We start from the raw sequence: 24,192 nt of genomic DNA, 5'->3' as shown, positions 1-24,192 counted from the left end.
ATGTAGAGTTCTTTTAACTCTCTAATAATGAATTACATATATCATTTCATATAGGAATGTAAATAGTTTAACTTTATTTTCAGTTCCTTATGATTACTCTTTTATATTTATTTACCTTTTTGTGCTTCTTTTGAATCTTGTATTTGAATGTGATATTTTCTATTGGTCTCTTCATCTTTTCATCAGGAACACTTGAAAATCATTTATTTCATCAAAAACCTATTTTTCCTCTTGAAGATTTACACATAGTTTTTGCTTGCTTGTAATCCTAACTTCTTTATCTTCTGGAATATCATATTTCAAGTTCTCTACTCCTTTAAAAAGGAAGACACTAAATCTGGTGTGATTCTAACTAACTCCACACCTATATGTTTTTTGACCTAGGAATCTGCTATTTTTCATCTCTTTAAAAAAGAGATCAGTGGATTCTTTCAATGTTTATTTTACTCTCTGGATCTAAGATATCAGGGTAGTTTTCCTTGATAATTTCTTGAAATAACATCTGGGCTCTTTCTTTTGATCATGACTTTCAGATAATCCAACAATTCTTAAGTCGTCTCTCCTTGATCTATTTTCCATGTCAGTATTTCTTCAATGAAATATTTTATATTTTCTGTTTTTTCTTTTTTTGACTTTGTTTTATTGTTTCTTAATATCTCATGGAGCTGTTAGCTTCTATTTTCCCAATTCTTATTTTAAGGAATCATTTTGTTTAATGAGTTTTTGTATCTTTTTTTCCCATTTGGCCAGTTATGTTATGTTTTTTAAGGTGTTTTTCCTCGCAGAACTAGGAGATCATTATACACTTCGACAACGATATTGTATGAGGATGTATTCTGATGGAAGTGGATTTCTATGACAAAGAGACTTAACTGAGTTTCAATGGATAAATGATGGACAGAAACAGCTACACCCAAAGAAGGAACACTGGGAAATGAATGTGAACTATTTGCATTTTTGATTTTCTTCCCGAGTTATTTTTACCTTCTGAATCCAATTCTCCCTGTGCAGCGGGAGAACTGTTCGGTTCTGCAAATATGTATTGTATCTAGGATATACTGCAACATATTTAACATATATAGGACTGCTTGCCATCTTGGGGGGGGTGGAGGGAGGGAGGGGAAAAAACGAAACATAAGCGAGTGCAAGGGATAATGTTGTAAAAAAATTATCCTGGCATGGATTCTGTCAATACAAAGTTATTATTAAATAAAAAAAAAATTAAAAAAAAAAAAGGTGTTTTTCCTCACAAATTTTTTTACCTCCTTTTCCATTTGACCACTCCTGCTTTTAAGTTCTCTTCAGTAGATTTTTGTGCCTCTTTTACCATTTGGCTAATTCTAGTTTTTTTAAAAAAGTTATTTTCTTCAGTAATTTTTGTACTTCTTTTACCAAACTTAATTATTTTTTTCATAGTTTTTTTTGCACCGCTCATTTCCCCTTCCCCCAATTTTTCCTCTCTCATTTTTATCCCTTTTAAAAATTCTTGTTGGATTTAGGTCCAATTAGCATTTTTCTTTGAGAATTTTCTTGGTGGATGTTTCCACATTGTGATCTTTTTTTTTTTTGAGTTTGTGTTTTGGTCTTCTCAGACACCAGTAGATTTTTATAGGCAAATTCGTTTTTTGTTGTTGTTGCTGTTTGCTCATCTTACCAGACTATTTTTTTTTTAACTTTGAACTTTATGGTAAAATTGGCCTCTGCTTAGCTTGGGATAGGAGATCCCTAGACTTTTTCATGCTGCTGTTTTTAGATCTAGTTCTGGAGGTCAACAAGTTTTAGATGCTTTCAAAGTGATATGATTCTGGGAGAGATATGGTCACTGTTCTTATGGTTTGTGTTTCGATTTTTACTCAGGATACACTGCAGTCACAAACTCTATTGCTTCTCTTTGCTTTGGTAGTGTGACAAAGGTTCCTTCTCCCATGTGACCAACTGCCAGTGTTCCTCTTTGCTCTCAAACTGCAATAGGATTGCCAATCAGCGTTAATTATACCCAGTTCCAGAAAAGAATCACCTTGTGATCTCTTTCTGACCAGTTGTCCAGTCCTCTTGCCAACTCTAGAATGAGAGCTGCTAAAACTGTTACTGCTGTTGTTACTGCCCCAGCTGCTTGTATCTAGACAGGCCTCTTTTTTGTAGCTGGAAAAAATGTCTCATTCCCACCTTTTGTTGGCTTTACCACTCCAAAATTTGATGTGAGGCATTACTTTAAAATAGTTTAAAGGGGAATGTGCTTATCAAATTTATAAGAGACATAAAGCCTTACAGAGGGATAGTTAATACATTGGATAATGCAGAGTTTAATACTTTTGAAAGTCATCAAAAACCTTGGACCAAAGGTAGTAAGATAAAATGTAAAAGAAATAAATCTAAAGTTTTATGCTTGGGTTAAAAAAAAAATCAATTCCCAAAGTATAATACAGAGGAGGCATGGTTAGGTAGATAGCAATTTGAAAGAGATACAAAGGTTTTAGTGAATGGTAATCTCAATATGAATAAATGGTGTGATATGATAGCCAAGAATTTTAATGCAATCTTATGTTGAATAGTGTCTTGGACTAAGGAGATGATGGCCCCATTGTACTTTGCTCTGGTCTCTATTCTTTTCAGCATTGAAGGTTCTATTAAATAAAAATCTAAAATTTTCTTTGCCCTTTTTGAGTCTCAGCCTCCTCATCTAAAGTACTAGGGGGTTTGATTACATGATTTGCAAAGTCCTTCCCAATTTTGAGATTCTGTGATTTAATCTCAAATGAGTTGTAGATGGGAATGGTTGTCCTTTCTATTGGTCTCAAAAGTTGGGAACATCTGTCAAATAATCTCATTTTCTATAATCACTATCCCAGTTCTATAATTCAGGAATTTATTCAAGATTGGAATATTTTCATCTTTGACGTATGGAATTTATTTGCCTAACTAGTACAAGTCCCTCCTTCCTTCCTTTATCCTTTTTACTAATGATCATAGTTTCATTAGAACAAAAAAGATAGAATGCTTTAGCCACTTTATGTTTTAGCAGAGGTTGAAGCAATTCAACCACCAAAGTGAGTTTATGTGTTTATTTTCCCATAACCCTGCCAACACTGGCCATTATAATAATCATTTTCTGTTTTTGCCATTTTGATGGGTATAGAGTGATATATCAAAGTTATTTTAATTTATCTTATTTTTTGTGATTCAAAGGATTTAAAAATATTTATCATTTGTATTATTTTAAAAAAGGTTTTATTGATATCTTTTTTTTCATCATAGTCATCTCATTTCTGGAAATACTACATTTGCCACCCTCCCTCTCCATTAGAGCTTTATCCTTTCATTGTTACAAAGGAAAACAAGCAAGAACAAATGAGACTGTAACTACATGACATTTATCTCATGACTCTCCTAAGCTTCTCAGGAGAGCTTCTGTGTTTCCAACAGCCTTTTGGATATATCCATCTGGATAGCCTAAAGGTTTCTCAAATTCAGGATTTGCAAAACTAAACTCATTTTTTCCATTTAAATCCTCTTCTAACATTCTTATCCTCAGGTTATCAATTTTTCAATTAACTTTTTCAAACCTTTTGTCTGGTAACCAATTTTTTATTCAACCATATTTTTCAAAGATACAAGCAACCATTTTTATGTTTTTATGATATAACTTTTAAATTTAATATGGTGCATGGTATAGGATGGTCATCTAAAACTCTTTCCTGCCAAACTGCTTTATGGTTTTCTTTGACTCCTCACTTTTAAAAGCAATTTTATTGATATCTTTTGTTTTTATATTGCCTTCATTTCTGAATTTATCTTCTCTTTCCTACCTTTAAAAAAAGATAAAAAAGAAGAAAAAATTGGTTTCCAAAACTAAACAACTGATCAACCGTGCCTGACAGCACAAACAATATTTCATGCTCATGATCTTCTTCCTCTGAAAATAAGGAAATTAAGTCTTCTCATCTTTTCTCTGGAGCCAAGTTTGGTCATTATGATTGTGCAGTGTCAAGTTTAATTTTGTTATTGTTCATCTTAGTTATATGTTACTGTATTTATTGTGTATATTATTTTCTTGATTCTGTTTACTCCACTGAATATATTGGTTCATGCAAGTCTTCCCAAGCTTCTGGAATTCATATTCATTGCTTTTTGTAGCATAGTTACAGCTCATTTTGAAGGGACCCCGAAACTCTAAAACTCCTCGACAGACTAATTCTTCTTGAATCCTGCCACTGTGGGGACCCCACCCAAAGAGTAGCAGCTTCATTCTGTTGTCTGGGTGGGGCTAGCTGAGTCCATAGTTGGAGATACCAATCCCATTGAACTGGAGAAACATCCTATTCAATTGAAGATTTTCTATTCAATTCCAACTTCACCCACCAACCTCATTGGGAAGGAGGAGCAGGCGTTGGCTTGTAGCCAACGACTTCCTTATAAAAATAGCAATTTTAAACTCATTTCTTTGCAGAGGTCCTAACATATCATGCCATGCTGTGCCATGCCAAGGAAATCTCTGCCCGCTGAAATAATATTCTTTTTCAGTGCTACCCTCTCTTTATCTCCCTCACCTATTTCCCTAATGAGACTTTATACCTCTCTATCAGGATTTCTCTATACCCCTCTGTCGGGAGTTCTCTAAACTTTACTTCTCTGCCAGGACTCCTTCACTACTTTCAGGACTTTGCCACTGAGGGATTCAGCCTCTCTATTCATGCATAGCAAAGGCTGACTTCCCAATGCCAATAATAAGCTTCTTTTTATTAGTCTAGCTTTTTTGGGTTCATAAATTCCTTTACAATCTCTGCACTTCCAGAAGCGGGGTTTCCCAAAACTCCCTACCCATGCACCAAATCCCAAAGGGTTGCATGGGAGCCAAACCTCTCCATTTGGTTCCCTGAACCCCGAAGCTGCCACTAGACCTTATCATTTAATTCTCTGACCACCAGGAACTCTAATCTCATCATTTGGTTCCCTGACAACCCTAAATCTAGACCTCATCATATTTTGGTTCCCTGACCAAAGGAAACCCCAAAATTTAAACCTTATCAATTTCATTAACTGACCATAATTTATTTAGCTATTTCTCAGTCAGTGAGCTCCTACTTAGGATCTATTTTGTTACTACAAAAATATCCTGCTCTAAATATTTTTGTGTATATGGGATGTGTTTCCTGTCTTAGACTTTTAAAAAACTTTTTTTGGAGGCATAAATCTGAATTGCTTGCCACAATTGTTGGACTAATGAATAATGCATTAATTTGTCTATCTTTCTTTGGCCCCTCCAAGTTTTGTTGTCTTTGTCAGATTTCTGGAAAGCTTTAGAGTTGTTTTGCATTTCCTTGTTATTGATTAGAGAAATTTTTGAATTTTTTGTTTTCTATCCATTGACAGTGTATCCATTTGAAGAATAGCTGTTTGTCTACTCTGCATTTTCTGCTCTGATTGGTTTCAGCTTCAAGGAACAGGATATCCCTATGCCTTGTACCTTATGGTATCTTTCCTCCACTCTGTCAGCTCTCTGGACTCCTTTGGTGTGTTATCCCTCTCATTAGATTGAAAACTCCTTGAGGGAGCAGCTAGGTGGTGTAGTGGATAGAGCAACAGCCCTGAAGTCAGGAGGACCTGAGTTCAAATCTCATCCCAGTCACTTAGCACTTCCTAGCTGTGTGACCCTGGGCAAGTCACTTACCCCCAATTACCTCAGGCGGGGGGCAAAGCCTCTTGAGGACAGCGTTTAGCATAGTACCTGATATGTAGTAGGGACTTAGTAAATGTTTATTAGGTTAAATTGGCCTTATATATTTGTTTTAGTTTCTCATAAGACAGATCTCAGGCACTTTTCTAATATATTTTTTGAGTCATTCAGTTATTCAACTCTTTGTGATCCTATTTGGGGTTTTTATGGCAAAAATACTAAAATGGTTGGCCATTTCTTTCTCCAGCTCATTTGACAGATAAGGATACTGAGGCAGAGTGAAGTGACATGTCCATGATCACATAGTGAATGTCTGAGGCCAGATTTGAACTCAGAAAGATGAGACTTACTGACCTGACCCTAGGCACTGCAGTCTATTATTTGTTTTATTGCTTTGTTGATTGTCTTGACTGATGAAGTATTAATGCAGATTAAACTTTAAAATGTATCATGTATATATTTAGAGTGAGTACATTCACTGTACTCACTACATCTACTAGTACATTCTTGAATATTCCCCCTAAATTTTCTTTTTTTTTTCCTAGGCTAAATATTAATAATTCAATCCTCATATGGCATCCTCTCTGATTCCTATGTCATTTTGGGTTGCCTTATCTGGACTCTCTTTAGCTTTTAAAAATATAACATCACTAACTAAACACAATGTTCTAGATAGTATGTGACTGTGACAGAGTGTAATGGCACTATTTGTGCCCCTAATCCTGAATACTGTTTGATTAGTGCAGATCAAGATACTATTAACATATGTAGCTATAATGTAATTTTTTTTCTTACTCATACTTAGCTTGTAGTTAATTAAAACTTTTAATCTGTTGGAACAAATCCTCTCCTCAGTCCACCTTCAATCTTTAGGAAATGAATATGAGCAAAAAGGTGCCACCTGTCTTCATTGAGGTATTTTGGTATAGGTCTCAGGGTACCCTGTATGGGTCTAGGACCGACTTTTGATGTACTGCACTCTTCTTTAATGGGCTGGAGAACTCCTTCTGTGGTACTCTCTCCTGACCATACCTACTTCCTAGTGTCCACAGACCTCTTTTTTTTCTCTTATGCCAACCTGTGCTGGAAAAAATAACTCACTGTGATTTTGTCTTGGATTTCCCTATCAGGATGCCACTTGATATGTTTTCTAGTTCTGTTTGTAGGAGTTTAGTGAGGGAAGTCTACTGTACTTCTGTTTCTCTATGATCTTGGCTCTGCTTTCTCTTAGGATCTATCTAACCTTAGATCATTCTGAGCATTAGTGCTTCTGTGAGATTATTGTTATAGTATTCTGTTAGTTTTCTATTCATCCTCAGTACTTGTCCATGCTTCTGTCTTTTAAAAAATAAATCCATGTTGGTCTATGTATTCAAATTTGTTTCAACAGAGCTCCTTTTCTTCATCACCAAAATAAATTTGTGTTATCAGATTTTATTTCTTAAGAACTTCCCCATCTACAGAATATTCATATATCATTGATGCACCTGTGAATTGGTTCAGCCATTCTTTTTTTTTTCATTTAATAATATTTTATTTTTTTCCAATTATGTGTAAAGATAATTTTCAACATTCATTTTTATAAGATTTTTGAGTTCCAAATTTTTCTCCTTTTCTTCCTCCTCTATCCTTTCTCTAAGAGAGCAATCTTAATATAGATTATATATATATACAATCATGTTAAACATATTTCCACATTAGATATATTGTGAAAAAAAATCAGAACAAAAAAGAAAAACCACAAGAAAGAAAAGCTAAAAACAAAAAAGTGAAAATAGCATGCTTCAATCTGTATTCAGTATCCATAGTTTTTTCTCTAGATATGAGTAGCATTTTTTATTTTGAATCTTTTGGAATTGTCTTGGATCATTATATTGTTAAGAATAGCTAAGTATCATTCTTGATCATCATACAATGTTGCTGTTACTGTGTACAATGCTTTCCTGATTCTGCTCACTTCACTTAGTATCAGTTCATGTAAGACTTTCAAGCTTCCATTTCATTCATGTACCACAAATTGGTCAACCATTTCCCAATTAATGGGCATCCCCTCCAATTTCCAATTCTTTGCCATCACAAAAATAACTGCTATAAATATTTTGTACATGTGGGTCCTTTTTTTTTTTTTATGACCTCTTTGGGATGCAGACCTAGTAGTGATATTGCTGGATCTAAGGGTATGCACAGTTTTATAGTCTTTTGGGCTATAAACCTAAATTGCTCTCCAGAATTAGTGTTCCTATTTTCCCACGTTTCCAACACTTATCATTTTCCTTTTCTGTCAGATTAGCCAATTTGATAGATGTGAGGGGATAATCACAGAGTTGTTTCTCTATCAATAGTGATTTAGAGCATTTTTCATCTGGATCTAGATAGTTTTAATTTCTTCATCTGAAAACTGCCTGTTCATATCCTTCTACCTTTTTTTTTAAATCAATTTGAAAATGACTTGTATTCTTATAAATTTGACTAGTTCTCTATATATTTGAGAAATGAAATCTTTATTAGGAACATTGGCAGTAAAAATTATTTTCTAGATTTCTGCTTCCATTCTAATCTTGGTTGATTTGATTGTGGGTGTGCAAAACCTTTTTTTTTTTTTTTTAATATAATCCAAACTAACCATTTTGCAGTTCATAATGTTTTCTGTCTTTTGTTTGGTCATAAATTTTTAATCTCCATAGACTATCTTTCTTGCTCTCTTAATTTGCTTATGTCTAAGTCATGTACCCATTTTGACCTTATCTTAGTATATGGTGTGACATGTTCTATATCGAGTTTTCTGCCATACAGTTTCCAGTTTTCTCAGCATATTTTTCAAATAGTGAGTTTTTATTCTAAAAATGGAATTCTTAGATTTATCAACTAGGAGGTTACTATAGTTAGTTACTACTGTATCTTTTGTACCTAACCTATTCCACTGATCCATCACTATTTCAGAGCAAGTATTAAATAGTTTCAGTGATTGCTGCTTTATATTAAAGTTTTAGACCTAGTATGACCAGGCCACCTTCCTTTGAATTTTTTTCACTAATTCCCTTGCTATTTTTAATATTTTGTTCTTCCAGATAAATTTTATTATTTTTTCTAGGTTTATACAATAATATACTAAGTAAATTAATTTAAGTTGAATTGTGTTTTTTATTATATTGGCTTGATCTACACATGTGCAGTTGATATTTTTTCAATTGTTTAGATCTGATTTTATTTGTGTGAAAATTGTTTTGTTATTGTGTTTCTATAGTTTCTTGGTTTTTCTTAGTAGGTAAAATCTCAAATATTTTATATTGTCTATAATTTTTTAGAAGGAATTTATCTCGCTGCTGTGCTTTGTTAGTAATATATAGAAATGCTGATGATTTATGTGGGTTTTTTTATCCTGAAACTGCTAAAGTTGTTAATTATTTCAAATAGTTTTTCAGATTATTCTCCAGGATTCTCAAAATATACTATCATCATCTTTTGCAAAGAATATTAGTTTTATTTCTTCATTGCCTATTCTAATTCTTTCAATTTTTTTCTTCTCTTATTTCTAACATAACATTGAATAATTGCAGTGATAATGAGCATCCTTATTTCACCCCTCATCTTGTCAGGAAAACTTTTAACTTATCCCCATAACATATAATGGGTGCTGATGGCTTTAGATAGATACTACTTATTTTAAGGAAATTTCCATTTATTCCTATGCTCTGTATTGTTTTTAATAGGAATGGGTGTTGTATTTTGTCAGAAGCTTTTTCTGCATCTATTGAAATAATCATATGATTTGTTAGTTTTGTTATGATTCATTATGCTAATAGTTTTCCTGATATTGAACATTGCTAGTATAAATTTCACTTGGTCCTAGTGTATTATCCTTGTGATAAATTGCTGTGATCTCTTTGTTAACATTCTATTTAAATTTTTTGCTTTAATATTCATTAGGGAAATTGGTGTATGATTTTTCTTCTGTTTTGGCTCCTCCTGGTTTAGGTATCAGCACCATATTTGCATTACAAAAGGCATTTGGTAGGACTCCTTCACATGTTTTTCCAAATAGTTTATATAGTACTGGAATTAATTGTTCTCTCAATGTTTGGTAGAATTCACTTGTAAATCTACCTGACCTTGTAGATTTTTTCTTAGAGAGTTTATTGATAGTTTGTTACTTAAATGGAGTTACTTAAGTATTTTATTTCCTCTAGTGTTAATCTGGGTAACTTATATTTTTGTAAATATCAATTCATTTCCCTTATATTGAAGACTTATTGGCATACAGTTGGGTAAAATAGCTTCCAATTATTGTTTTAATTTCCTCTTCATTAGTGGTAAATTCAACCTTTTAATTTTTGATACTGTTAATTTGATTTTCTTTCTTTTTTAGAATCAAATTAAAGGTTTATCTATTTTATTGTTTTTTTCCCATAAAACCAGCTCCTAGTTTTATTAGTTCAATAGTTTTCTTACTTTCAATTTTATTAATCTCTCCTTTGATTTTCAGAATTTCTAATTTGGTATTGTATTGGGGATTTTTAATTTATTCCTTCTCTAGCTTTTGTAGTTGTGTTCCCAATTTATTGACCAGTTCTTTCTCTATTTTATTAATTTAAGCATTTAGAGATATTAATTTTCCCTTAAGAAATGCTTGTGAAAAAAAAATTGGCTTGGCTGAATCCCATAAGTTTTTGCAATGTTGCCACATTATTGTCATGCTTTTTGATGAAAGTACTGTTACATATTCTATGTAGTGGTTCATAGTCATCTCCCAGAGTTCTTTCCCTAGTGTAGTTAGTTCAGTTCATTACTGCTCTATTGGAACTGATTTGGTTCATCTCATTGTTGAAGAGGGCCACATCCATCAGAATTGATCATCATATAGTATTGTTGTTGAAGTATATAATGATCTTCTGGTCCTGCTCATTCCACTCAGCATCAGTTCATGTAAGTCTTTCCAGGCCTTTCTGAAACCATCTTGCTGGTCATTTCTTACAGAACAATAATATTCCATAATATTTATATACCACAATTTATTCAGCCATTCTCCAATTGATGGGCATCCACTCAGTTTCCAGTTTCTGGCCACTACAAAGAGGGCTGCCACAAATATTCTTGCACATACAGGTCCCTTTCCCTTCTTTAAAATCTCTTTGGGATATAAGCCCAGTAGTAACTCTGCTGGGTCAAAGGGTATGCACAGTTTGATAGCTTTGTGAGCATAGTTACAAATTGCTCTTCAGAATGGCTGGATGTATTCACAATTTCACCAACAATGTATCAGTGTCCCAATTTTCCCACATCCCCTCCAACATTCCACATTATCTTTCCCTGTCACTCTAGCCAATCTGACAGGTGTGTAGTGTTATCTCAGAGCTGTCTTAATTTGCATTTCTCTGATTAATAATGACTTGTTTCATATGGCTAGAAATAGTTTCAATTTCTTCTTCTGAGAATTGTCTGTTCATATCCTTTGACCATTTATCAATTAGAGAATGGCTTGATTTCTTATAAATTAGAGTTAGTTCTCTATATATTTTGGAAATGAGGCCTTTATCAGAACCTTTGACTGTAAAAATGTTTTCCCAGTTTATTGCTTCCCTTCTAATCTGCATTAGTTTTGTTTGTACAAAAACTTTTCAATTTAATATAATCAAAATTTTCTATTTTGTCATCAATAATGATCTCTAGTTCTTCTTGGGTCATAAATTCCTTCCTCTTCCATAGCTCTGAGAGGTAAACTATCCTATGTTCTTCCAATTTATTTATAATCTCATTCTTTATGCCTAGGTCATGAACCCATTTTGACCTTATCTTGGTGTATGGTGTTAAGTGTGGGTCAATGCCTAGTTTCCACCATACTAATTTCCAATTTTCCCAGCAATTTTTGTCAAACAGTGAGTTCTTATCCCAAAAGCTGGGGTCTTTGGGTTTGTCAAACACTAGATTATTAAAGTTATTGGCTGTTTTGTCCTTTGAACCTAACCTATTCCACTGATCAACTAGTCTATTTCTTAGCCAATACCAAATGGTTTTGGTAACTGCTGCTTTATAATATAATTTTATATTTGGTACAGCTAGGCCATCTTCATTTGATTTTTTTTTTCATTAATTCCCTTGAAATTCTTGACCTTTTGTTTTTCCATATGAACTTTGTTGTTATTTTTTCTAGGTCATTGAAATAGTTTTTTGGGAGTCTGATTGGCATAGCACTAAATAAATAGATTAGTTTAGGCAATATTATCATATTTAGTATATTTGCTCCCCCAATTCAAGAGCATTTAATATTTTTCCAATTGGTTAGATCTGACTTTATTTGTGTGGAAAGAGTGTTGTAGTTTTGCTCATATAGTTTCTGATTTTCCCTTGGCAGATAGATTCCTAAATATTTTATACTGTCAGTAGTTACTTTAAATGCAATTTCTCTTTGTAATTTTAACTGTTGGATTTTGTTAGTGATATATAAGAATGCTGATGACTTATGTGGGCTTATTTTGTATCATGCAACTTTGCTAAAAGTGTGAATTATTTCTAATAGCTTTTTAGTAGAATCTCTGGGGTTCTCTAAGTATACCATCATGTCATCAGCAAAGAGTGATAATTTGGTTTCCTCATTACCTATTCTAATTCCTTTAATTTTTTTCTTAGCTCTTATTGCCAAAGCTAGCATCTCTAATACAATATTGAATAGTAATGGGGATAGTGGGCAACCTTGTTTCACTCTTGATCTTATTGGGAATGGTTCCAGTTTATCCCCATTATATATGATGCTTACTGATGGTTTTAAATAGATGCTACTGATTTTTAAGAAAAAGTCCATTTATTCCTATACTCTCAAGTATTTTTTAATAGGAATGGATGTGAGATTTTATCAAATGCTTTTTCTGCATCTTATTCTGCATCATATGTTTTTGTTAATTTGGTTATTAATATGGCCAATTATACTGATAGTTTTCCTAATATTGAACCAGCCCTGCATTCCTGGTATAAATCCTACTTGGTCATGTTGTATTATCCTGGGGATGATTTGCTGTAGTCTTTTTGCTAATATCTTGTTTAAGATTTTAGCATCAATATTCATTAGGGAGATTGGTCTATAATTTTCTTTCTCTGTTTTCAACCTACCTGGTTTAGGTATCAGTACCATGTCTGTGTCATAAAAGGAATTTGGTAGGACTCCTTCATTCCCTATTTTTTTCAAATAATTCATATAGCATTGGGGCTAATTGTTCTTTAAATGTTTGGTAGAATTCACATGTAAATCCATCTGGTCCTGGGGATTTTTTCTTAGGGAGTTGATTAATAGCTTGTTCCATTTCTTTTTCTGAGATGGGACTATTTAAGCAATTTACTTCCTCCTCTGTTAATCTGGGAAGCCTATATTTTTGGAGGTAATCATCCATTTCACTTAGGTTATCCATATCACTTTATTGGCATAAAGTTGGGCAAAATAACTCCTTATTACTCTAATTTTCTCTTCATTGGTGGAAAGTTCCCCCCTTTCATTTTTAAGACTAACAATTTGATTTTCCTCTTTCCTTTTTCTAATCAGATTTACCAAAGGTTTATCTATTTTATTGGTTTTTTTCATAAAACCAACTGTTAGTTTTATTTATTAATTCAATAGTTTTTTTTTTACTTTCAATATTATTAATTTCTCCTTTTAATTTTAGAATTTCAAGTTTAGTATTTGGTTGGGGATTTTTAATTTGCCTTTTTTTTCTAGGCTAGGTTTTTCTAGCCTTTTAAGTTGCAAGCCCAATTCATTGATCTTCTCTTTCTCTATTTTACTCAAGTAAGCCTTTAAGGATATAAAATTTCCCCTTATTACCACTTTGGCTGCATCTCACAGATTTTAGTATGATGTCTCATTGTTGTCATTATCTTGAGTGAAATTATTAATTGTGTCTATAATTTGCTGTTTCACCCAATCATTCTTTAAAATGAGATTATTTAGTTTCCAATTACTTTTGGTCTATTTACCCCTAATTTTTGTTCAATGTAGTTTTTATTGCATTGTGATCTAAAAAGAAAGTATTTACTATTTCTGCCTTCTTGCATTTAATTTTGAGGTTTTTCTGTCCTAATATATGGTCAGTTTTTATATAGGTTCCCTGAACTGCTGAGAAAAAAGTATACTCCTTTCTGTCACCATTCAGTTTTCTCCAAAGATCTATCATATCTAATGTTTCTAATATTCTATTTACCTCTTTAATTTCTTTCTTATTTGTTTTGTGGTTTGAGTTATCTAATTCTGAGCGTGCAAGATTGAGATCTCCCACTATTATAGTTTTGCTGTCTATTTTTTCTTACAACTCTCTTAACTACTCCTTTAGGAAGTTAGATGCTATACCACTTGGTGCATATATGCTTAGTATTGATATTGCTTCATTGTCTATAGTACCCTTTAGCAAGATATAGTTTCATTATCTCTTTTAATTAGATCAATTTTTGCTTTTGCTTGATCTGAGATAAGGATGGCTACTCCTGCTTTTTTGACTTCACCTGAAGCATATTAGATTCTGCTCCAAAGTTTTACCTTTACTCTGTATGTATCCCCCTACTTTAAATGTGTTTCCTGTAAATAACATATTGTAGGATTCTGACTTTTGATCTGATATCCGCCTCCACTTTATGGAAGAATTCATCCCATTTACATTTATGGTTAAAATGACTAATCCTTTATTTCCTGCCATCATAATATCCCCAGATTATGCTTTTCTTTTTCTTATCTCCCTTTACTCCCTTCCCTAGTATTACATTTATGGACCCACTTGCATCACACAGCTGTCCCTCTTTAGGATCTCTCTCTCCTCCCTTTGAATTCCTTCCCCTTTCTTGTACCCTTCCTTTATTACTCTTTTTCCTTTTCCCTTTTCCTCTCCTACTTTTTAATGAGGTGAGAGAAGATTCTCTGTAAAACAAATATGTCAATCATTTTCTCTTTGAGCCAACTCTAATGAGAGTAAGATTCACACAATGTTTCTCCCCCTCTCTAAGTTCCCTCAGATATGATAGGTTTTCTTTGCCTCATCGTGGGATGTAGTTTTTCTCTTTTTATTTCCCCTTTTCTTTTTTCTAACACTATCCCCTTTCCATTTCTACTTCCCTTTTTTATGCTATATCAGTAAAATCAAATTATACATGTGGTCTTTATGTATATCCCCAACAAAATACAGTTCTCAAGAGTTCCTTTTACCTTTTTCTGCCTCTCTTGAGTCCTATGGTGGGAGATCAAATTTTTTGTTTAGGTTTGTTTTTTTTCCTCAGAAACATGGAATTCCTCTGTTTCATTAAATATCTATCTTCTTACATGGAAGAAAATGCTCAGTTTAGCTGGGTAGTCTATTCTTGGCTGCATTCCAAGTTGTTTTGCCTTTCAGAATATCAGATTCCAGGCTCTTCGATCCTTTAATGTTGAGGCAGCCAGATCCTGAATGACCCTTATTGTGGCATCTCGGTATTTGAATTGTTTTTTTTTTTTTTGTCTGCTTGTAATATTTTTTTCTTAGTCTGATAGTTCTGAAATTTGGCCACAATATTCCTTGGAATTTTTATTTTAGGGTCTTTTCCAGAAGGTGTTCATTGAATTCTTTCAACACCTATTTTACCTTCTGGTTCTATTACATCTGGGCAGTTCTCTTTGATGATTTCCTGTAAAATAGTATCTAGGCTTTTTTTTTTTATCATAATTTTGGGAAGTCCAATAATCCTCAGGTTATCTCTCCTAGATTTATTTTCTAGGTCTGTTGTTTTTTTCAAGTAAATATTTGACATTTTTTCCTAATTTTTTTTTTTTTTTTTGGTTTTGCTTGCCTGATTCTTGCTGTCTCAATGAATCAGTCATTGCTATTTGTTCAGTTCTGATTTTTAGTGAGTTATTTTCATTAGCTTTTTTTTTTTTTTACTTCTTTTTGTATATGCACAATTGAGTTTTTAAATGAGTTGTTTTGCTCTATGGAATTTTTTTACATTTCACTAATTTTTTTTTTTTTTTTTTTTAGTGATTTTCTTTTTCCAATTCACAAATCCTACTTTCTTGGGAATTTGTTACCTTTTCCAATTCACAAATTCTGTTTCCCTACACTTCTTGGGAGTTTTTTTTACCTTTTCCAATTCACATTTCAGGAAGTTGTTGTTCTTTTGCATAGCTTCTCTTTCTTTTCCCCATTTTTCTTCTAGTTCTCTTTTAAGGTTTTTAATATTCTCTTTTAGGAGAACCTTTTGTGTTGAGGACCAACAATTTTTTGCGGACTGTCTGCTATTAGTCTTCTTGGGATTGAAAACTTGCTTTCTTTCTGTATAGAAGCTATCGATTGTCATTTTGATTTTTTTTTATAAGCCTGTAGGGTCTGCCTTCAGGGCCAGGAGATTACCAGCTTGTTCTGCAGAACAGGGATAGGTGTATGGATGGGTAGCTGTCCTGCCAACTGGCTACAAAGAGCAGTGAGGTATGGGAGTGCTCTGGGAAAGAATTCCCCACCAGAAGTGACTGCCCTGCAAAGAGCCCTGCTGTGAGGGTTAATGACTACCCTGGGGCTAGAAGCTGAGCAGTGAAAATGTCACTACCCCAGGCCAAAGCTCTCAGTGGGGCTGTGGGTATTTGCTGCTGACTAGCGAATAACCCTGCAGGGACCAGAAGTGTCCCTGCCCAGGGAAGCATGCACTGCTAAAATTCTATTGCCCCAGGCTGAGCCCCTTATGAAGATTAGAGACTGCCTCGGGCTGTGCCTTCCCCTCCACTACTCCCCTCCTCTTCCCCCGCCCCCTGCTGTAGTCAGTGCTGAGTCACTTCTGGTTTTGGGTGGGTATATCCAGATCTTTTTAGGTTCTGGCATTTATAATAGTACCCTCTGTCTTTGGCTTTAAATTCTCTGCCAGTTTACTGCTTTGTAATCAAGGCAGAGCAGTCAGCCTATGGCAGAGTTATCTCTATAACTTTTCTAGCCACAGAGGTCACCCCTACCCCTGGTCTGCTCAGGATGCTAGTCTCTATTTCCCTGCCTGTGCTGGTCTGTTCCTGCCCCTCAGGGCAAACCTGCTCTGGTGATATTCCAGGTTATCTTTGGCTGGTAAATTGTTGTGCTTCTAATCTTCATGAATTTTAGCAGTCAAGTGCTATTTTTGAGGCTGAATTTAATGTTGATCATGAGGGCATGAGAGAAGCTTAAAAAGTCATGTGTGCCTTCTCTGTCATCTTGGCTCTGCCTATATATGTATTTCTAATGGGTTTTGTTTTTCTTGTCTTCTTTTTGTGTGGGGAGGAAATGTGTGAAGAGAATTTAGAATTAAAAATAAAAAAAAATTGAACTTCAAAAGGAAAAAAATTGATTAGCTATTAAAGTATCAAGTTCAGCGCTCTAAATTCTTTGCCGTAAATATTTTCCAGGATAAATGAAAGGTAAAAATAAATAACTAAGCATCAAATTTCTTAGGGAAAAAAAGAGAAGTGACCCAGAGATCATTAAGGTTAGATAGTAGAACACAAATTGATATTCTCTACTAATTTAGGGATGTTTTTAGATTGGATTCAGTGGTCATTGATGAATCTATGTTTTGAGGCTAGACCTATCTAAATATATAGAGGGTTATCAGAAGATGAGACTATCAGAGATGAATGGTTTTGGCCATAAAAACTCATATCTAGTAGTAGAAAGAGTTTGTCACCTTCCTGGCTAAAGGGAATACCCACATTGATAAAATCATAATTTTAAAATAAATTTTGCAAGAATTATTAATCATATTACAGATACCACAGAATAATCACTTTGTCCTTATTTAAAGATACCAAATGGCCCTTTTCTAGGAGCAGTTTTTCAGTTTCCTTCTCCATGTCAGCTAAGACATATGAGCCCAAGAGGGGTTTCTAGAAGGTCAGAAACACTTTGTATAAAGTCTGTGAAGATACTGAGTTGAAGTGATGATTTCTGAAGAAGTTGCTAAACATGGTATAGTACATATAAGGGGTTAATGTGTTGAAGTGAGCATCTCAGAATGAGTTCACATACTATATAAAGTTGGAAGAATTTCTTTAGGGAGGGAGGTGTGGGGATGCAAAACAGTTTCATGAATAAGAATCCCTAACTGCTTCTAAAGGAGTGTTTCCGAGCAAACACTGATGAAGTTTGCTTTTTTCCTTATAACTGAGCACAGGTCATACTATAAATTGTGAGAACTCAGCCCAAATGATTGTAGTTAAGTTGTCTTTGGTTTTGCCTATTTGAGAACTACCTTATCAGTTCACTTGGAGATGATGAAGTTCTGAGGGGATCAATTTGTAGTTAGACTCATGAGAAACTGGATGAATAATATGGTTTAACATCTGCCAATTGACTGAGAAATATAAGGGTCAAGCAGATCAACTTCTTCATTATTGGGTCATATAGCCTTCCCACAGCAGGACAATCTAATTGGAAAATTGAACATAAGTCAAAAGATTACTTGACTAGGTAGAGAATCAGGGGGATGAGGTGATACAGTACAATGGGAAGACTACTGCAGCTGGAGGTGGAGACCTATATTTAAATCTTTGCTTTGACTTTTACTACCCGAGTTATGTGGAAAGTCATTTAACCTCTGTAGACCTCAGCTTCCATATTTTTTTTAAAATGAGAGGAGTGAATTAGATGATCTCTAAGATCTCATCTAACTTTTAAATTCTATTTTCTGATTGCTTATGGCATCTAGGTGGTTCAGTGGAATGCCAGATCTGGAGTCAAGAAGACTCATTTTCCTGAATTCAAATCCAACCTCAGATACATACCAAGTGATCCTGGGCAAGTTATCCCTTTTTGCCTTAGTTTCCTCATCTGTAAAATGAGTTGGAGAAAGAAATGGTAAACCATTCCAGTATCTTTGCCAAGAACTTCCTAAATGGGGCCACAAAAAATGGGACATGATTGAATTTGAGAAAACAACAACAAATTGCTTGGTTCGGCTTAAGGCACATTTTTATCAAACTGTAGCTACTGATACTTTTTTATTAGAGAGATGCCCAAGCTCTTAATTCATTTTGAGCCACTAATTAAATGTCTGATATACAATATAATAGTTCCACCCCATCTTCCTTCCTCTCTTTCATTCCTGTGGTGGTAGGAGAGATTCATAGCATTTAATGCAGTAAACTAACTACCTCTTTTTTAATCCTGCCTTCCCCATTCTCTAATGTCCCACTGATTTTTGTGGGAATTTTCCCTGAACCCTTCTTGCTTGTGTAGTTGAGCTGTTTTGGTGTGGAGGAAATAGGACCCTAGATATCGTTTATTTTTTTGGAGGAGTCCCAGAAAGCTGCCAAACTTGAAATGCCATATCTGAGAGTAGCCTGTTTGTCAGACCTTGCTGATCCCCTTTCCCTTTTTTGCTTTCTTCTGAAGAGCCTTGTTGCTCTTGCTTTCCATGCCTCCACCTCCAGATCCTTTATTTCAGGATGTGGGTCTGTCTTTAAGTAATTTAAAACATGCCCTAATAGAGTCTTCTTTATTGCTTTACCCATCACTGGCTTATCTGACTCTTTTGTAAAAGCCTCTCTTAAGTCCCTACATTGTTGGAAAGGACCAGATCAATATACAAGACTCTGTAACAGACACGGGAGATAGAAAGATGAAGAAAAAGTCTCTGCCCTAATCCCTTTTCCAAATTCCAGTCACACATTATCACTTGCCTTCTTTATGTCCTCTCCTGGATGTCCACAACATCTCAAATGAAATATGTCTAAAACTGAACTCATTATCTTTCCCCATAACCCTAGAACTTCTTTAAAATATTCTGTTTCTTTTAAGGATCCCAACATCCTCTCAATCACTTCAGAGACATCCTTGAATTGTTTCTCCTTTATCACCCATATCCAGTCATTTGTGAAGTCTTGTCAATTCTGTAACCGCAGTATCTCTCATCTGCCCTCTTTTCTCCACTAGGTCAGGCCTCATTATTTCTATTCTAGAATACTGTAACAGCAACCTGACTGGCCTCCTGCCTCCAGGGTCACCCCATATAATCATAGCTACACAAGGTCGATCTTGTCTCCCCCCTGCTCAAAAATCTTCAGGGGCTCCCTATTACATTTAGAATAAGGGTCAAAATAAAAAATTAAAAAAAAAAGAATAAGGGTCAAAGTCTTTAACGACATAATGAAGATTCTTCACAATCTGGTGAATCTACCTATTTAATTTTTATTTCATATGATTCCCCTTCATATCAGGCAAAACTGAGCTATAAGCAATTCCTCTAGTGGGATACTTTATCTTTTGCCTCCATATGTTATACAAGCCCTTCCCTATGCTCAGAAAGTCCTCTCTTCATCTCTGCCTCTTTTTTTGCCTTTCTTTTCTGCAAAGATCATCTCAGATGTTACCTCCTCTGGGAAGTCTTCTGTGATCTTCCCAATGATTTATGTTTTTTCCTACCTGAAATCAGAGATCTTTATATCTTTAATGCTTTACACAGTGTCTTTCACACAGTAGGCATTTAATAAATATTGCTTGAATTGAATTTGATTAAAAGAGGCAGGTTGTATAGTGGACAGCACTGAATTTGAATTTGAGAAGACCAAAATTTGAATTTTACTTCATATATTGTCTAGCCGTGAGACTCTAAAAAAGTCATTTACCACTTCTGGGCCTCACTTTTTTTGGGGGAGGGGGCTAAAATGGGATAATAATAGCACTCACACCATAAAACCATTGTAAGTTTCAAATGAAATTGTGTATATAAAGCTAAAAATTATGTAAATGAGATTTATTATTAATCTAATAGGGTAGATAAGACTTACAATGGATAAACATTGTCGAATTTTATCCTTCCCAGTTTTCCTTTTCAATATTCCTTTTTAGTCATAAAAGAACGTGTCATTGCAATATTTCTTTATGACAGCACTAGTCACAGTAGGTACTTAATAAATATTTGTCAGATGACTTAGTTAAATTATAAATTGGCATCTTCCTAATGAGATTTTATTAGGAAACATCATAGGCCTCAGGCCCCTTGCTGAGATTTGGGGAAAACTTTAGTCTTATCAGCAACACCAATCCAACTCATCTCTCAGGCAAGTTATTTCCTGCCTTGCTGGAAAAAAATTATCTCTTGACTCCTCATTACCTTCAGTCGTGAAGGATAGCTTTGTTTCTTCATCCTTCTATTTGCATGGGAGCCACTGTCTGGGATCTGTCAGAGCCCTTGCTGCACTGCCTAGGATAATGGAGGAAAATTCCATTTGTTACTTCTGACTAATGTCAGTCAGTGAGTAATATGTGTTAAATACCTACTATGTGCCAAGCACTGTGCTAAGCACAGTGATACAAAAAGAGGCAAAAGGTAGTTCTTGCTCTTAAGGGGCTCATAATCTAATGAGGGGATACTATAAGCAAATTAAAATATGTAAACTATATAGTAATAAATAGGAAATAATTAACTCAGGGAAGACAATAGAATTAAGAGAGATTGGGAAAGACTTCCAGTAAGTGATGAGATTTTAGTTGGGACCTAACAGAAGTCAGAGAGGTCAATATGCAGAACATCCCAAACAGAGAAAATGCCCAGAGCCAAGATGCTGAGTGCATTGTTTGTGGAACAACCAGAAGGCCAGGATCACTGAATGGAAGAGTATCTATAGGGGAATAAGGTATAAGAAGATTGGAAAAGTTGGAGGAAGTTAAGTTTTGAAGGGCTTTCAATGTCAACAGCGCATTTTGCATTGTGGTTGTATCAACTTGGGAGACTACCCCAGATTATTTCTAAGGTCCCTTCCAACTTTGGTGATCTACAATTCTAGGGAAATTGGTTGTTAGTTTATGCCCTCACTTCTCCTTGTTCTAACTCGGCAATGTTTGACAGGGAAACATAGAATTGCTTTATGGGACAATAATCTGAATGACGAAAGCAAAGTTCAAGGCATTGTGCTAGATGGTAGGGTACAAAATACTCTTTAAGGATCTTACATTACCAACATGAATGTATCAGATTGTTTTATATTTTATGTCTTTATACTTAAGTTATTTTTAACTTGGGGATATATGGTTGGTGGTCCAAGTCTGAGATTTCATAGAGGAAAAAATTTCCTCCACTATAGCAGATAAGCAAAAGTTCTACAACTTGCAGAGAGTTGTTGAGGCATTGAAAAATGACATGGCTTGCCCAGGATCATACCACCAGTAGTGTTAGTCGTAGAACTTGAACACAGTCCTTGTTGACTACAAAGCCAGCTTTTTAGTAGCTGTCACATTGCCTCTGTGTTCCAGCTATCATTATTATTATCATCTAGTGATTTACAACATTATTTCTATCTCTTCACCTTACAGGGAGGAAACAAACATTTTTGAAGTGTCTACTATATACCTGGCACTGCACTTAGTGCTAACAAATACTATCTTTATCATCATCATCATCATCATCATCCATTTTTGTAAAGGAGAAAACTGCAACTTTTTCAGAGTCACATAGTAAGTGTCTGAAAGGCAGATTTGTACTTAAATCTTGGTGACCTCAGGACCAGCATTCTATTTGTTATGCCAAAGTACTTATTGGAATGATCTGAATTTACACACAAACATTTGCAAGGTAGCTCAAAACCTGGAAAGTTTATTGTTGGCCACATACATGTATTGTATGTGGTTTAGGTCAGAGATAGAAATGATCATGACCCCTCTTCTTAGCTTTTGTTTTTACTTATATTCATTTGCATAATAATACCAAAAGGATTTGGAGAGCTAAAGGAAAACACCCAGACTGCCCTTTGTGGTTTGTTGGAAAATAGTCCCTGAAATGATTTGAGTGTGGTACGGGATGGCAATCAAGTATTGGGAGGTAAAAGAGAATTTTCTAACCTTAAGTCAGATACAGGATAGTGATATTGGTTCTGCTAGCAGGAAGAATTGAGTTTAAAGACAGATTAAAAGCTTATAGGCTTTAATTAGCTGGTTGATTATCCTGTGATATAAAACAGTTTGGTCCCTAAAGGCAAAGATTATGGCACATAATAATAATTAAAATAACTCTTATTTTTATAGCCTATTATATTCCAAGCACTGTGCTAAGCATTTAATAAATACTAACTCATTTGATCCTCACAGCTAATACATGATATTGTTATCCCCATTTTTCAGCTAAAGAAATTAAGTGATTTGCCCAGAGTCATGTAACAAGGAAATGTTTGAATTTGAATCCAGGTCTTCCTGGCTCCAGACCCATCATTCCATCTACTGTACCACCTAGTTATCTGACACATTCTTCTCCTTATAGAGAATACACAGCTAAAAATTTCACTCCTAGTCTGATGATTGGATATGTAACCACTCTATCATTCTAAAAGAAATGCAGTTTAGGGTTGGAGGATTAAGCTAAAAGAGAAATGACAGAACCTAATACTGTTGTAGGAAAGAGATAGTTTTCCAACTGAAACACAAAAGAGAGAGATTAGTCACAATAGTGACACATTGTAATATCCAGGCCCAAAAGTGATCAGAACATGTTGGAGAATAGGCTTAATAAGACTGGGATAAGGTCCTTGCACATCTACTTTTCTTATAGATAAAGTATGTATTTATGGGACAGTGTCATCTAGGTTGATTGGGATGAAAAGGAAATACTCTTATTAATTTATCAAATGCCTTTGTTCTGAATTAATTATGTCTTATGGCTGAATAGTAGAAATAAACATATCAGTGGGGGCACATAAGCCATAATTTTGAATAAGTGTAGTTTCACAAAGTATTTTGAAATTGGGATAGCTTTTCTAGGGACTCTGTTAAGTTAGAGCCAAATCCCAGGAAACCTACACCTAAGATAAGATCTCTGTCTTGAGTTAATGTGTAATTAGGAAGTTAACAAGAAGCTGAAAGGTGAGTGTGATTTTTTTTTTTTGGAAGATAACTGCAGTAAGCATAATTGGATATCAGTATATAATAAGACTGGGAATACTGGTGAACAGAGGTGTCTTCTCTATCTATATCAGCAGTAGTTTTGTCTTGTGTGCTGGATTTTAGGGTCCTGAGATCTAAACAGTACTTCAAAATCTGACTTTGTTAATCAAAGGCTCTGTTATGCTATGTATTTGAAAGGAAAAAAAAACCCTTTTTCCAGATGACAAGTTTACTCTAAGTTCAGCCCCATTCTTCTTATAATTGTCCTTTCTCCCTCCAGAGCATCGGGGGAGGACCTCACATGTGTTGAGAACTAAAGCTGTGATCAAGGCAAGAAAAAGTAGAGTTAGAAGGAGTCAAAGGCAAAGTCTCCTGGGCAATTTTCTGGGTAATGTCAGAATAGAATTATACAAGGAATGATTGACAAATTAGAAGTACTTTGCACCTAATTTTAATGGTTCGACTCCTTGAGAGGAGGAATATGTTAAGTTTAAAATTACTCACCTTGCAGTAGCTTCTGTCTTTCAAATCAAAATCAATCTAGACGTTTGGTACTAAATCTTAAGGAAACAAATTGCTTCCTATGGTACATTGCACTCTTAAAATGGCTTTATTTGGAGGACCAGCTGAGCAAGTCAATTTCAGCTGCTCAGCTGGTCGGTGATTGTGAAGTGGGCTCTGCTCCACGTG

Source organism: Antechinus flavipes, chromosome 2 (assembly GCF_016432865.1).
Source record: "Antechinus flavipes isolate AdamAnt ecotype Samford, QLD, Australia chromosome 2, AdamAnt_v2, whole genome shotgun sequence".
NCBI lineage: Eukaryota > Metazoa > Chordata > Mammalia > Dasyuromorphia > Dasyuridae > Antechinus > Antechinus flavipes.
Note: the sequence above shows the minus strand (reverse complement) of the source record.